This window comes from Tamandua tetradactyla, chromosome 6, assembly GCF_023851605.1.
Source record: "Tamandua tetradactyla isolate mTamTet1 chromosome 6, mTamTet1.pri, whole genome shotgun sequence".
In the NCBI taxonomy this organism is placed as follows: domain Eukaryota; kingdom Metazoa; phylum Chordata; class Mammalia; order Pilosa; family Myrmecophagidae; genus Tamandua; species Tamandua tetradactyla.
Window position 1 is genome coordinate 60,341,143 of NC_135332.1, and position 6,000 is coordinate 60,347,142.

Below are 6,000 nucleotides of genomic sequence, written 5' to 3' on the forward strand. Positions count from 1 at the left end.
TTTTCTTGGAATATAGGAGATCCCCTGGGGCATCTATTAGTACTACCATGCCCTGTGATTAAAATCAATGGAAAACTGCAACAACACAATCCAGGCAGGACCACTAATGGCTCTGAGACTTCAGGAATGAAGGTTTGGGTCACCCCACCAGGCAAAGAACCACGGCCAGCTGAAGTGCTTGCTGAGGGGAAAGGGAACATGGAATGGGTAGTGGAAGAAGGTAGTGATAAATATGAACTTTGACCACGTGATCAGTTACAGAAACAAGGACTGTAATGCTGTTTTGTTTGTGTTATACTATTTAAGTTGTAAGATATCAAGTTTAAGAATGAATGTTGCCCAAGGATTTGCACCCTATTCTGGAGAGATTTAATGTGTTTCCAGTTATATGCAGGACAGTTGAGTATTGTCAGGTAAAAGAAAAAACGTGTGCCTATTTTGTTTTCATTTGGAAATTAAGTATGGTCTAAGGTATAGGTGCCAAGTTGACAAGGGGTGGACTGTCATGGTTAGGGACAGGTGTCAACTTGGCCAAGTTGTGGTACCTGTTCATCTGATTGGGCAAGCACTGGCCTTTCTGTTGCAATGAGGACATTTCATAGGATTAGGTCATGATCACGTCAGCTACATCCACAGTTGATTCCATTTGTAATCAGCCAAAGGGAAGTGTCTTCTGCAATTAGTGATGCTAAATGCAATCATGGGAAGCCTTTTAAGGAGGACTCAGAGGAGACAGGTTCCATTCCTGCTTTGGCTGGTGAGCCTCTCCTGTGGAGTTCATCCAGACCATCCATTGGAGTCATCGGCTTCGCAGCCTGCCCTGTGGATTTTGGACTCTGCGTTCCTACGGTCACGTGAGACACTTTCATAAATTTTATATTTGCAAGTGTTCCCTGTTGATTCTGTTTCTCTAGAGAACCCTAACTAATACAGTGGCTAAATAAATTATGAGACAACCCAAAAAAACTGAATACTTTGCAGCTATGACCAAGAATGAGGAAGCTCTTTATAGAGGCATATATTCCTCAGCAGGGTTTACTAAACACTAACAATTTTGGGGAGGGAGGGCAAAAAGAAGAAAAAGAAGGGAAGGGAAGGGAAGAGAAGAAGGCAGATGAGGAGTGTGGAACCCCACATAATTGCTTGCATATGCATAGACTGTCCTTGGAAGGATTCACAAAATAACTGGTAATGATAGTTGACACTAGGGATAGAATTGGGTGCTGATATCTTTTTTCTCTTTTGAATTCTGTATCATTAAGATGTATTATTTGATTAAAAAATTAAATTTTAAAAAGTCCTGAAGTCTGGGGAAAGTATAGATGAAGGGATGTCAATTCAGGCAGGCAAATGGCTATGATGGGAGGAAAAAATTTCAGAGAATGTGCTATTTAAATTGTAATCCTCCCTACAATGTCCCTTGTACTCTTTCCTTGCTTTGTTTTTCTCCAGAGATTTTTGTCACCACCTGAAATACTATATATTTTACTTTATTATTTTGTTTATTGCCTTTTTTCTCTCCATTAGAATGCTCATTGAAGGGGAGATTTTTCTTTTCTGTCCCCCTCCCCCTCACTGCTCTTTCCATAGAGCCTAGAATAATGCATGGCACAGAGCAAGTGCTCAAAAAAAAATTTGTTTACTAAAAATATAGTTAGGATATTCTTAATTGATATGCTTGCTGTCTTCAATCAGATTTGAGCTTATGACCTATTCAGCCACCCCCTCTTTCGTGATATCTGCTCTTGCTATAGTCTCAGCAGCTCTCCTCCTCATGCTGACCACTATCAAAATTATAGCCCAAAGTGGGAGCCACTTGTGCTGGGAAAGGGATTGAGTTCACCACAAAGAAGAACACAAGGGAGAATAATGGGACCAAATGAGGAGAGAAACATGGCCAATTATCAAGGGCAGAAATGTGCTCTGCACGGGCAGCCTGTGCTTTTACTACCTTTGAACCATGGCTAACTTACTTATGGGGGCCACTACTCTCCTTACACCTGTTGTTTTGCCTTTCAGACATTTCTTCTCTTCTTAATCCTCCTTTCCCACTTCTACTGTTAGCTCTCTGTCTCAAGCTTTTCTCCCTCTGTGTTGGTTTGAAACTGTAATATCTCTAGAAAAGTCATGTTCTTCTAATCCAGTCTTGTGGGTGCAGACCTATTGTGCATAGGACTCCTTGATTAGGTTGTTTCCATGTGATGTGACCCTGCCCATTCAACATGGGTCTTGATTAGTGAACTGGAATCCTTTAAGAGGGGAACATTTTGGAGAAAGCAAAGACACAGATGCTTGGAGATGCTGAGAGCCCAGAGAGAAGGACAGCAGACATTACCATGTGCTTTCCTACATGACAAAGAAACCCTGGACACAATTAGTCTTTCCTCAAAGTCCAGATATTCTTCTCTGGATGTCTTAATTGGGACACTTTCATGGCCTTAGAACTGTATGTTTGTAACCTAATAAATCCCCTTTGTAAAAGTCAATCCAGGGCAGGCCACAGTGGCTCAGTAGGCAGAGTTCTCACCTGCCATGCCAGAGACCTGGTTCAATTCCCAGTGTCTGCCCATGCAAAAAAAAATTTTAACAGTCCATCCATTTCTGCAGCAGCATTAGCAAACCAAAATAGATTTTGGTATCAGAGAAGTGGGGTGCTACAGCTTGCAAATACTGAACACATTGGAATGGCTTTTTAAGTGGATAAGGTCTGGGCGGTGCAACAGTGGCTCAGTGGCAGAATTCTCACCTGTTGTGCCAGAGACCTGGGTTTCCAGTGCCTACCCATGCGGGGAAAAAGAAAAAGAAAAAGATAAATGGATAAGGGGAAGATTCTGGAAGAATTCTGTGGAGGTGAATAGGAAAGGCCTGGATTGCTTTGAAGGGACTGTTGGCAGAAATATGAATGCTAAAGGGTCTTCCAATAAAGGTTTAGACAGAAATGATGAATGTGTCATTGCAGACTGGAAGAAAGGTGATCCTTGTTTTAAAGTGGCAGAGAATTGGGCAAAATTGAGTCATGCTGTGGATAGAAGGTAGAATTTGAAGGTAGTGAACTTGGATATCTAGCTGAGGAAGTTTCCAAACTAAATGTGGAAAATGAAGCCTGCTTTTTCTTGCAGCTTATAGTAAAATATGAGAGGAAAGGGATAAACTGAGAACTGAATTCTTGAATACAAAAAAACCAGACACTGATAGTTTGAAAAATTCTGAGCATTTGGAAAATGAGACCCTAGAGAATATTGCCCCGTGTGAGGATTTATTCAAACATGGAACCACTCAGCCATTCCAGAAAAAGCCGGGATTGGAGATGGAGATGGAGAAAGGATTTGTGGAAAGTACTATTGTTTGATGATTTTGACCCTTGTATGCTGCATGGAAAGTCAACAAATTTCTTGCAAGGTCTGTATATATATGGAACCACTGCAAGACTGGACAAAAATGGACAGAAAAGGGACAGATTGAAGGAAAATTACTTCAAAGGCATAACCATGGAAGCTAAGGTCTGGAGCCAGGAAATCTTGGGCCAGAAGAGTGAATTCATCCATGCATGTAGAAAGGGCAAGTTTGCCCTGGAGGCAGAGGGCAGGCCTTCTTCCTCAATGTTCGAGAAGAGTTTTGCTGCCTCAGGCCTCAAAGAGGTGGAGCACATTCCCTGGAGATGGCAGAGAATCTGGGCGCCATCCAGAGGCTTGAAGAGGGTAAGGCCAAGGACAAGGTGATCTCCCCAGTGCTTGCGTATGTTGGGATGCTCACCTCAATGTTTGGAGAGAGAGAGGTCGCTGTGTAAGCCCTTAGAAAGTTGGGACTGTTGCACTCTCAAGCACTGAGGTTAAATGATTCTCAGACCTTAAAACCGAATGGGCTCCTGTGACAGCTGCTCATGATGCAAGGAGACCAGGGCTTGGGCGGAGCAGCCTTGCCTCCTGGATCTGAGCACCCACCCACTGCTGGAACTTCCCTGACTTGACCTGGGGTTCTGGCTATGAGTGCTCCATAAATAGAAGGCATTTAGAGTTGCAAGATTATGGGAGGTGTACTGGTTTGAAAGGATACATGGACCCTAGAAAAGCCATGTTTTAATCCTAATCCCATTTCATAAAGGCAGAATAATCTCTATTCAATACTGCATGTTTGAAACTGTAATTAGATCATCTCCCTGGAGATGTGATTTAATCAAGAGTGGTTGTTAAACTGGATTAGGTGACGACACGTCTCCTCCCATTCTGGTGGGTCTCGATTAGTTTCTGAAGTCCTATTAAAGAGGAAGCATTTTGGAGAATGAAAACGATTCAGAGAGAGCAGAGCAGAACAACATAGCCATGATAATGCTGGCTATGCGACCTTTGGAGATGAAGAAGGAAATGCCTCCCGGGGACCTTCATGAAGCAGGAAGCCAGGAGAAGAAGCTAGCAGATAATGCTGTGTTCGCCATGTGCACTTCCAGATGAGAAAGGAACTCTGTGTTCACCATGTGCCCTTCCACTTGAGAAAGAAACCCTGAACTTCATCAACCTTCTTGAACCAAGGTATCTTTCCCTGGATGCCTTAGATTGGACATTTCTATAGACTTGCTTTAATTGGGACATTTTCTTGGCCTTAGAACTGTAAACTAGCAACTTATTAACTTCCCCTTTTTAGAAGCCATTCTGTTCCTGGTATATTGCATTCCAGCAGCTAGCAAACTAGAACAGGAGGTAATGCTAGCTCAGTTTTGAGCGGCTTGGGGAGAATGGAAAAAACCAAAATTGGAGGACTTTTCTCCCAGGACCTGTGGCACCAGTGACTTGGATGACAAACCTCTGTTCGGAGAGAATTCTGCCAAGGATCGAATCATCAGTTTAGTTGTTGGAAGCTTAACACCTTTATTGATTCTGGTAATGCTGATAAGTGCTTATGTTTTCCCTCAACTACCTCCAAAAGCATTGAATATATATTTTTTGTTGTCTGCTCCTCTTTGAGTAGTGTTACTGCATGCATACTTACTTACTGGTATCGATAAGGAGACTTAGAACCGAAATTTAAAAATCTAATTTACTTTATCTTATTTTCTATCATCATGTTATGAATACGTGCAAACTTGTACTTCCATGATGTGGAAAAGTGAGGCTGCCAAGGAGCAACACTTGCCAGGACTCTTCAAAGCTACATACTAGGACTGTGAAGGAAAGCTGGGTAAGGTATGCTGAAGAATCTCCTGCAGGAGTCTTATACATGATTTTCATGTCAATTGTAAATCTAAATTCCCTCTCGCAGGAAATACATAAGCATGGACCACTTTGCTTTTTCTTTAAGGAGCTGATATTGATGCTGCACTTAACCATTCCAACCCTTAAAGCTCAAATAGCACAAATATTTTTCTCTTTTAAAAATTAAAATTTGTCACACTATAATTGCATGATGAAGAGCTATATAACAAACAAAATCTTGAATTTTAAGACAAATATTCTTTTATTTCTGTTAAACCAAATATATAATTGTTGTTTCCTATGCAACCAACTTTTGCTTTTAACTACAATTTAATTTCACATTAATGAAACACATAAAAAGACACAAAACTTTGATTGTGAAGATCTAATTACAAGAATAAATAAAATAATTTATACAAAAAAATCTAATGGAGTTTGCCCTGCAGGTTTTAGGAACTGTTTGGGATCTTTGGTCCCTGGTTTCCTTCCAATATCTTTGTATGGAAACGGGAGTTTATCCTATGACTGTCCTTCCTTTTTATATTGGCAGGAGAAATTGTTCTAAGTTTCACAGGTCCACAGCCAGGGGAGAATATTGTCATAGGCTAGACCATGTCTGTAACTGATTTTGATGAGATTTTGTACTGTTTTTTTTTACTTTGTATTATATTTGTATTGTTACTGAAATGGTTTAAGGCTTTTGTGATATTGTGATGGAACAAATGTATTTTGAATATGGAAAGAACATGTCTTTTGGGGTCTTGAGGGTGAAACATGCTGGTTTTAATTTGTTATGTACTCCAGAAAAGCCATA

At 40.9% G+C, this 6,000-nt stretch overlaps 1 pseudogene; it reads left to right on the forward strand.

The window, feature by feature from the left end:
* The first annotated feature begins 3,658 nt into the window (after window positions 1-3,658).
* On the forward strand, window positions 3,659-5,104 carry LOC143686682 (transmembrane protein 243 pseudogene; annotated as a pseudogene).
* Window positions 5,105-6,000: the final 896 nt, after the last annotated feature.